Source organism: Brassica oleracea, chromosome C2 (genome assembly GCF_000695525.1).
Source record: "Brassica oleracea var. oleracea cultivar TO1000 chromosome C2, BOL, whole genome shotgun sequence".
Lineage (NCBI taxonomy): Eukaryota > Viridiplantae > Streptophyta > Magnoliopsida > Brassicales > Brassicaceae > Brassica > Brassica oleracea.
Window position 1 is genome coordinate 28,217,774 of NC_027749.1, and position 11,095 is coordinate 28,228,868.

The 11,095-nt window shown below is 32.2% G+C and overlaps 1 pseudogene; it reads right to left on the reverse strand.

The window, feature by feature from the left end:
• The window catches only part of LOC106323915, a 3,949-nt pseudogene extending 936 nt beyond the window's left edge, over positions 1-3,013 (reverse strand).
• Between the last annotated feature and the right edge of the window lie 8,082 nt (positions 3,014-11,095).

Below are 11,095 nucleotides of genomic sequence, written 5' to 3' on the forward strand. Positions count from 1 at the left end.
TCTTTCTTCTTCTTCTTTTCTTCATAAGCTTGTAGTGATCCAAGAAGTTGCTCCATTGTCATAGTCTCCAAGTCTTTTGTCTCTTCAATTACCGTAACAATGTGCTCGAATTTTGAATCCAATGATCTAAGAACTTTCTCCATGATTCTCACCTCATCTAACTTCTCACCATTTCTTTTTAGGTTATTAGTAACCGTCAAGACTCTTGAGAAGTAATCTGAGATGAGTTCTCCTTCCTTCATTTGTAATGCTTCAAATTCTCTTCTTAGAGTTTGAAGTCGTACCTTCTTAACTTGTTCTGCTCCCTTGTAAGATGTCCGAAGCTTTTCCCATGCTTCTTTGGACGTCCTTGCACCAGCAACCTTCTCAAATGTATCTTCATCTAATCCTTGATAGATTAGACAGAGAGCCTTCTTGTCTCTCTTCCTTGAATCTCTCAAATCATCCTTTTGAGTTTGAGATAGACCACCATCATTCTCCGGTTCATTGAAGCCTTTCTCGACTATCTCCCACACATCATGTGCTCCTAGGATAACCATCATCCTAAGACTCCAATTGTCATAGTTGCTCTTAGTGAGCAATGGAACTTGGAAGGGAACATCATTGTTTGCCATCTTCAAAAGGAACTTATAGCTCTAATACCACTTTGTTGGAATGAAAAAACTTTATAAAGATGGAGAAAGTGTTTAAGTGTTTGAAGAGAAAGAACCTTTGTGAAGAAGAAAGATTTTATGACCTAGAAGAGGATTTTTATTACTTGTTACAAACTTGGATTATTTCTTGGTGATACAAAATGAAAGGGGAGTGGAGGTATTTATAGCCTCCAAAATACAAAATATCTTACATATTTTAATCCTAAATCTATAGAATTCTACCATAATATCTAAGATGTTTTTATCTTAATTATCTAGATAATTCTATGAGAATATCTAGATTTTTATTCTAAGGAGGTGGATGATTTTTCTAGAATTTGGGCTATGTTTTGGATCAACAGATGATTAACCCAATAATGTTTGATCCAAATCAAGTTTACTTCTCAACATCCATTGCTTAGAAAATAAATAATGCCAAAAAGTAACAAAGAGGCACAACAAAGACAATCAAGGTTACAACTTTAAGAACATGGGGACAACACTTTAAAGAGAAAGATGAAGTGAAAAAAAAAGCTCAAACAACTTCATCCGACCTCTAATTCTCTTTCTGAAACTCCTCTTCCGCTTTGTCAAAAACTTGATCCCAATCACTACCAGAACTCAAGTCAAGATAATCATAAGGAACAACTGTTTTCAAATCAGGAAGCACACTGCAACGGCTCTCAACTTCCCATGTATACATCAACGACAATGTTGAGCCACACCAAGTATTAAAATTATCAGCCTAACCCTTCTCTGTGTTACATAAATCCTCTGATTTCAACCCCATCCCAACATTATAATCAAAGAACTCTCCGACTAACGGTTCTGATCGTAAGTCGTAATCCATAGTCCATATCATCGACCATTGTCTGCAACTCCTCCAAGCTGTATTTCTTTTCATGCACCACTACCACACTGTTAACGTGTGTGCGACTAAACAAAAATAAAGAGCAACGTTTGATTACACGAGAAAGCGGTTTTCCTCTCTTCTCGGCTAAGCCATAGGTGAAACCATCTCTGCAATGAAATCAAAGCATCCCTTTCATTAGCAAAGGAAGAAAATCATAATATGCGATCAACAAAACAGTCAACAACATCTTCAAATCGAAACTAACGTATATGTACCTTCTCTTCTTGATTACCCTAGAGTACCCTATCGTAAAACAATTGGCACTCGCCATGACCTATATATATATATATATCATTTAAAATGGACTTGAATACGGGAGCATTAGCAAAAAAATAATTGTATGGAACTTTTCAGCATTTAAGAAACATCTGATGACATATAAAATCGCAGAACTAAACTATTTTAATGGACCAATGCCCATCACTGAGATGTCGATATAAGGTTAGACGGTGATAGCACTTACCTGAGCATGCCTTGAAGATAAAAATTTCAGTTAAGTAAGCTTTTACTCTTGCACTTAGTCTACCATCAGTCATAACCCTTCCAATAAGGCATTATCTTCATTATATTATATTTACTTTGTAATTTATCATATCTTCTAGATAGCCATAAGGATATGAAACAAATCGATTACCATACCTTTGGGTCAATATAATTGGCAACAATCTCATAATGGACAGTTAAACTTTGGTAGTCATGATTTCAAGTGACTGAGAAGGAACTTCGGTTGGTGATCTGTCACGCCTATCCGTTCAAACCCTTGAGAATTGGATGCTCTTGGGGTGCTGCCTATTGATTAATTTCCTGCGGCCAACAACATCTAAAACATAAACAAACAATTGACATATATTAAAAAGTTCCAAAATATATAACAGACTCATGTTTCAGTTAGAGATAAGTTTGGTATGCCACATACCATATAGATAACGTCAACGACCAATTTTGGCTCCAAAGAAATGAAAGTGAAACCGATGTGTGTCTATGTCAGGTAAGTAACCTTCAATATTTGAGAGGATAGAGTTGTGGGTGAAACAAATAGTCAGATTGTGAGCAGTCATCAGAAAGCTTTTTTTGTTCTTAGTATCGAAGTAATTGGAGAGACTGTAAAAAGCTCCCACGCTTGAGAAGACTTTGGTAGCATCTCACACGATTTGGTGGAAAAAAACTTTGGATCACAGTTCCCTGTAATTGAATGTAGTAAGTCAGTAGATTCAAACAGTAAAACACAGTGACAAATATAACAAAAAAATACATGTTCGTCAATATTTAGCAACTAAACACAAATTAATATGTCTGCTTTAGCAGGATTACATGGTTCCAAATCGGAGGTAACATAGGTGAAGTATATACCAGCCGGTGAATTTGGAGGAGCGCCAGAGTAGCTAGTCCCTTTTGCTAGCTTATCCATGGAACCGGTGGTGGACTTCGCCGGAGCGTCTGAGCAGCGAATGCCTTTCTGCTTATACATGGTTCTTGTGGCGCACTTCTCCGGAAATTTGGTGGTCAACTTCGCCTGATTCCTATAACGTTCTGGCGGCTACTTTGACGCATGATATCAAACCGACGATGTCTCCGGCTGAAGTTAACGACAAAACAATGGAAACTTTCGGGTTTACTTTGAAGTAAGCCTCGATGAAGCTGTTTAGCAATTTATATATGAGGAAAAAGTGAGGAAGGTAGAACGAAACAGTAACTAAGAGATTAAAGAGGTCATTGATTGATCAAGAGGAGCAAGCGGTAACGGAGATTACAGAGCAACCGAGAAGGTGAAGACGAAGTGGAAGAGTCGGGGATGATCAACTCGTACGCTCCAGACGAAATTAGGGTTCGGCGAGATTGGGCTTGCTATGGACCTAAAGAAAAGCAATGGCAGCCCAAACTAAGTTTAGTTTTGATCTTAACTCGGCAGAAACAGTACTGACATGGCAAAATATAAGTATATGATTGGACGATTTTTAAAGATGATGTGGACACGCTGAGAGCTGAGCATTAAGCCCTTTTAGTATTGTAAGATAAGACATAAGACATATAGCTAAGAAAGAAGTAACTTAATAATCAGACTACAATTGAAATTTTTATAATTAAATAAAAATTTAGTTGTACTATCTGGATAAAACTGACTGATAATTAAGATAAGCTATTTTGTATTTTTAACAACATATTTTTACTGTATATAATATTTTATTATGATTATAGTATATAACCTTTGTTCGAAAATTCGTTTGGCACTACATGTGCGGTGCACCCGACCTAGCGAGTTATTGAAAAGCGGAAAAAAATCGTGGAGTACGCGGAGAGGGATTTTTGGAGAAATTGCTTAAACTACCACATTCTTAATACTATTTTTCATGTTTATCTTAATCATATTTACCTTTAGTGTTGACAGATAAATAAACACTTATATCCATAAGGTTAAGTAATCTATACGTATGATTTAGATTTGAGGGGTGGGATTTTGAATGGTAGGGTTAAAGATTATTTTTTTTAATAAATACTTAAATTTAAAATAAAAATTTTAAAATAGTTTAAAAAATTTTGGATTTCAATTTTTTTTTTTGAAAAATACAAATTTGAATAAATTTCGAAAAAGTGATAAAAAGTTTGACTTTGGTAACGTATAATTCAAAAACTATAACTTTTTATCTTTTATTATTTATTTAAATAATTACTTATATTTATATAGGACAAATCTCCAAAATAGCACATTTCTAAGTTTATGTCACAAAAATAACCCTCAAAAATTAAAATGACCAAAATAGCATATTATCTTTTGAAAAAATTAAATTTTTTTTATTTTTCAAAATTTGAAATCTTATCCCAAAACCCCACTCCCCAACTCTAAACTCTAAACCCTAAACTCTAAACCCTAAACTCTAAACCCTAAACCCTAAACCCCACCCCTAAACTCTAAACCCTAAACCCTAAACCCCACCCCTAAACTCTAAACTCTAAACCCTAAACCCTAAACTCTAAATCCTAAACCCTAAACCTTAAACCCTGAATCCTAAACCCTAAACCCCACCCCTTAACTCTAAACCCTAATGTCTAAATTAATTTACCTTTGGGTTATAAGTGTATATTTATCTCTTTTGATAAAACATTAAGTGCTATTTTGGTCATTTTTATTCTTAGAGGCTATATTTGTAACAAAAAAATTTTTAGTGCTATCCTAGTCATTTTCTCATTTATATATTTATAAAACAAAGATAGAAAGATCTTTTGGCCCTTTAATGAAACCTCTTAATTTAGGTATTTGTAAAATTGTCCATCGTAAACATGAATAATGAAACAAAAAATGGGGTAAAAGCATAATTTCCCAAATGTTTTGTACTTTGATGTATAATACTCCATATATACATCTATTACAAACTTTGTATGTATAATATATGTTTATTACAAAAGATCAGTGGTACTTAGATTCATAAATTTGGAAATATATACTAAATTATATAACAAAAATATAATTGTACATAAAATGGTTTGATTTGGGTTTGAGATTAATTATTAGTTTGGGTTTTGGGCAAATTTGGATATCATGATTGGTTTGGGTTTGAGCCGAATTAGATATCACAAAGGAATAATGGAGTAGTCGCTAGGCGCTATGCGTTATTGATTGGACGATTTTTTCAATTCTACGCCCATTATGCGATCCAACGAAGAATACAACCGGATTGGTCCAATTCGATATAAGAAGTATTGTAATTGCTTGAGTATTATTGATCATAATATGTACTCTATATATAGAGTTTAAAGGGAGAGATCATAGGAGACGATATACATAGGTCATCCTTATCAAGTATAGGACTTATCTGAAGCTATCATTATCTTAACTAGGTAAGGAACCCGTGCGATTTCGCACGGATACTCATTTTATAAAAATAAATATGTTAAATTTTATAATTTAAATTTCTGTATAAAAATGTATATTTTTGTTTTCAAAAAAGTTTCATGTCTAAAATGTAAATTACATGCAAATATATAATACTAAGAAAGTAAGAATGTATATTTCATTTACAGGTTTTGATTATATTTAAATATATAAATTCATCAATACCAATTAAGATTAAAAAAATACCAATTCAGATATATTTCTTAGTTTAGGTAAGTTATTCTGAAATCTTGAATACAATTTAAGATATTTTAAGCTAACTAAAACAAGCCAATACATTCAAATATAATCATTTACTAATATTATAAAGTAATTTATAAGGTTAAGAGATCGGTAACATGATTTGTTTGAACCATGTAAGGAGTTATGTATGATCAAAAATGATTACATGATATAGTTAAAAATATTAGATGTAGGAAAAAATTATAGTTATAAGATGGATCGAATCTTTATAAATGAAAAATGATAAGTTATATTCCAAAATGTAGAGTTAGTTGGTTCAGTATAGATCATATTTAATTAAAATTAATTTGTGAAAAGTTAGTTGGTTAAGTAGTAAAAGTGATTTCATAGTTTTTCTTAAAAAGAATCATATAAAATGAGCAAATAAAAAAACACATTCATAGATCATTTTTAAAAAGATGAAAAGATACATATTTATATATCTATTTGGACTATTGAAAAAGTACAACAAAAATATTAACATCCATTAAAACATATTAAATTTTGAAGATGAAAAACACATTGTTAGATATTTGTTTTAACTTTCCTATTATTAATAATTTTATTATTTTTTTGGGGTTGTAATTTAAAAGGTATGAACTATGAATTTGGATAATGATTAAATCGCGCACAAAATCACTTTCTTGAAGAGATTTGACCTTATTTCAAGTCTTATGCTACACAAATCTCTTTGCAGGATAACACAAACAAAATTTTCCGTGTTCTAGATTAAAATACATGAATAATAAATAAATACATAGAATTCAATCTGTTATTCTTAACATAACGTTGTATGCGCATAGAGAAGTAGTGAGAGAGGCAGTGAGGAAATCAATCGCGCTTCTAAAAAACGGGAAGACAAACGTAGAAAGAATTATACTTCTAGAAGAATGTGAAAAAGGTCGTTGTTTTCGGCGCACACGCAAACAACATGGGTTGACAATCTGGTGGTTTTACTCTCACTTGGCAAGGATTCAATGACACCAGAGAAAATATCGTCTGTAACAAAGCCTTGTTGCATCTCCCTACCGGTAAAACCAGAGATATATAATGAAAACAATTGTCCAAATATATACGTAAATTTTTAATATGTTTACACATGCATGATAATATCTTAGTTACACATACATTATAAGAGTACTTTCAATGGGAGTTCGTAGATGATATCTCAAATCCCCTAGACATTGTTTACAAAGTGATTTCGCACGTGTCTTCTTTACAATCACTTTCACGAAAAAAATATGATATGTCATATAAGAATTGATGACATGTCTTATGATTAAATGTGACATGAAAATTACATTTAATGTTAGATTTTTTATTTTTGATAATTTTTTTAGAATAAGGAAATAGCTCATACATCATCATTAAAAATAAATTTATTCAAATATGACATTAAATTATATAATAATAGAAATATAAAAATTTAAAATATTTTAAAATATTATTTAGGTCTATTTTTATAATCATACAATTTTTTATGAATAAAAAATTATTTAAAAATTAGAAACTTTTAATAGTAATACCATTTGTTTCCTTTTGATATCTACAAAGTTTTAAAATTATGTCAAGTTTTATTTTTGATAATTTTAAAAAGTTTTTTTTTTTTTTTTAAAAATCTTACAAATTGATTTAATATATCTTATCCAAAAGAAATAAATAAAAATCTATCTAAGATTAAACTTTTAAATATATATATATATATATATATATATATTTATATTTCTTAAATATAATTTAAAATAAATAAAATTTTTATTTTATCTTAATTTTATGTTTGACTAAACTAAAATTTATATTAAATATTATTATGAAAACAATACAATCTCGAATATTAGCAGAATTTTATTTTTAATTATGATTTAAATTTTTAAAAATTATTTCTACACATGGTGCACGAAAACACATAGTTGAAAATAAATAAAAAATTATAAAAATAGGAAAGAGAACGTAGTGAAGTTCTTAAATGATGACTGATGAGAAACCCACTAGAACATTAAATGCCATATGTCTATTTATTATCCATTTATTGATGATTTAACTCTTTTTAAAAATTTAAATTTAATTACATAAACGATTTGTATTAAAATAGAAATATTATCTTGTTGAGATACTTGTTTTCAGATATTAACCAATAATGTTTCTCTACTACCTTGGTTTCGCGGATCTTGTTTGATAGTGCTATTAATTCTAATACGTTGTTTCAAAATATATATAGGAACTACAATAATGAAATGCATCCTGAAAACAGTGGAACCCACCACTGTAGTTGTCTACGTGAGACACCAAACAAAGATACATCGAAGCTTCACGCCGACGCAACATACACAATTGTGGTCGTAGGACGTTAAGCTCCTTATGCAGAGACACAAGGGGAAAGAAGAACGCTAAGCATAGCCGCACCAGGTCCAGACTTGATCAGCCACACGTGTAGTAGTGGCATGAAGTGTTTAGTGGTCCTAGTCACCGGACATCCCCTCATCGAACAGTATCTTCGCATCGACGCTCTTGCAGTCGCTTGGCTTTCAGGAACCGAAGGACAAGGAGTCGCTGATGTCTTGTTTGGTAATCATCCATTCAACGGGAAGTTGCCTCGCACGTGGTTGAAGAGTGCGGCTTAGCTTCTGATGAACGTCGGCGACAAGAAATACGACCCTCTATTCTCAGTTCTGATACGAAATCAAAACATAATTCAAGAACAAAAACTGTTAAATTAATTTAACATAGAATGTGTGTTTTCTAACAATTAGTTTCTAATTTTCTTGTCTATTGTCAATGCCTACACTTCATTATATAGAGTGCTAAGAGTTGCAAGCAAGAGTTGCAATGGTTAATGAAGAGTTAAAATGATTAATAATAATAGTTATAATGGTTAATGAAGAGTTGCAACCAAGAGTTGTAATGGTTAACCAAGAGTTAAAGTGATTAAAACTAATAGTTGCAATGGTTTATGAAGAGTTGCAATTGTTAACACCAACAATTACAATGATTAGTAGAGAGTTACAATGGTTAATTACAAAAGGCTGCAATCGTTAATATGATCAATCACCAAAGGTTGCAATCATCATTAGTTGCAAGGTTTCATTTATATAATTGCAATTGTCATGTTCAAACTTTTTTATATAATCTAAATGTATGAATATATAGAACATGAATCATTTATTCAAAATGGACATCAGAAATGCAGCATTGTAAAAAAGGAATACAAACACCTTCTTTTCATCTAATAGAAGGGAACTACGACTAATAACATCAATTAATTTACATAAGTATAGTTTAGGATTAACACTTGTTACTATAATAATTAAACCTTTCAGATTTTTTGGCCTATTCTATTTATATAATTAGTATCTTGTTCATCCCAAATAGTTAGACGTACTTTAGCATGGTTAGTGATACCAATCTTGGTAAACAATGTTCCAAACCGAGTCCTTGATAGAGGTTTGGTTAAGCCATCTGCGAGTTGATCCTTAGATGACACATGAGTGACTCGTAACTTTCCATTTTGAACTTGCTCCCTACATTGAACCAAACACAATCCAACAAGCACTGGCCGAAGATCAATGGCGCAAATCAGAATGTGCAGAGTTCAATGCAGCAATAGCCAACCATACATGGGACTTGGTTCCTTGATCATAATATGTATTCTATATATAGAGTTTACAGGGAGAGATCATAGGAGACGATATACATAGGTCATCCTTATCAAGTATAGGACTTATCTCTAATACAAGAAATTATCATTATCTTAATAACATAGTTATTCTAGTATTCGCCATGGTCACCTACCGTATCACGCTTAATCCGTCGATTAATCAGCTGGGTGGCCGAGTTTTTGAACATGGTGTATAACTAATACAAAATATTAAACTGTGTTTTTATTAAAAGAAAAACTCTAAAATTATTTGTTCGTTAACTGTAGAAAATAACTTAAACAAATAATTACAGAAAGCGGGATTAGGTTAGGTTAGGTTATGTAAAGTAGATGTCACGAACAAATTGTGAGAAGCAAAGTGCGTGTCTCGCATTTACGTATTATGCGGAAATTTTATTTGATTTTTCTTTTCAATTAGATAATCGTTTATTTAAGGGGATTAAAGTGTCCAACTCCAATATTAATTAAGTAATTGCTGTTTTCATTACTAGATTTTTTATACCGGAGATATTCAATCTAAACTTTGAGATGATTCATTTTTTAATGAGATTTTAGATGATTTCAATGAATTAGAGAGTCTAAGGTGATTTCTGTTAAACCACTTTAGAACATCACTAAAACCATGAGATTTTATTTATTTTAATTTTAATTCTTTAACTAAGAAACTCCATTCAATCACTCAAAAATCACTTCAGAACTTTAGAACTCCACAATTTAAAATATTTTTAATAACAATGGATTTCAGAGTACTTTATGAAATGTCAAGTTCAATAACAGTAGATTTTAAATTTGACGTAGAAAATTGGTTTAACCAAATTTAACAATATTGTTACACTACTAGAAAACAGCGGTATTCTGACGGACATTCCGACGGAAAATGAAATCCTCGGAGTATCCCGAGGAATTTCCGAGGAAATTCCGAGGAAACACAAAATTTGGTTTCCTCGGAATTTCTTCGGAATATACCGACGGAATTCCGAGGAAATATTAATCCGTCGGAATATTCTTATGGAATACCGAGGAAAACTGTATTTCTCGGAAAAAACCGATGAATTCCGAGGATATATTATAGCCGTTAGAGAGTCGTTGGGGGATTTTAAAAATTCCGAGGAAATTCCGACGATACGAGTGGAAGAGTTCCAGTGCCATATAAAAGGATGTGGTATTTACCTTTGACGGAAAGGTTGCAGAGGTTGTATCTGTCTGAACGCACAGCGCAACCAATGAGATGGCATGCGGAGCACTCAACAGATGGTGAGATCAGACATCCTTCAGATGCAAAAGCGTGGAAGCATTTCCAATCAAAGTATCCCGACTTTGCGTATGAGAGAAGAAATGTCTACCTTGGATTATGTACTGATGGTTTCAGCCCGTTTGGCAAGAGTGGAAGACAGTATTCTCTATGGCCCGTCATTCTTACACCATACAACCTACCCCCAAACTTGTGCTTGCGACGAGAGTTTTTGTTTCTCTCGATTCTCGTTCCCGGACCAGAGCATCCTAAGAGATCACTTGATGTTTTTCTTCAGCCACTAATATATGAGTTGCAACAACTATGGGCTCAAAGTGCTGAAACATACGATGTTTCGTGTATAGAAAACTTTCAAATGCGGGCAGTACTAATGTGGACAATAAATAATTTTCCAGCATATGGTATGTTATCTGGATGGACAACTCATGGAAGACTATCATGTCCATATTGTCAAGATAACACTGATGCTTTCCAACTAAAACACGGAAGGAAAACGTGTTGGTTTGACTGTCACAGGAGATTCCTACCACCT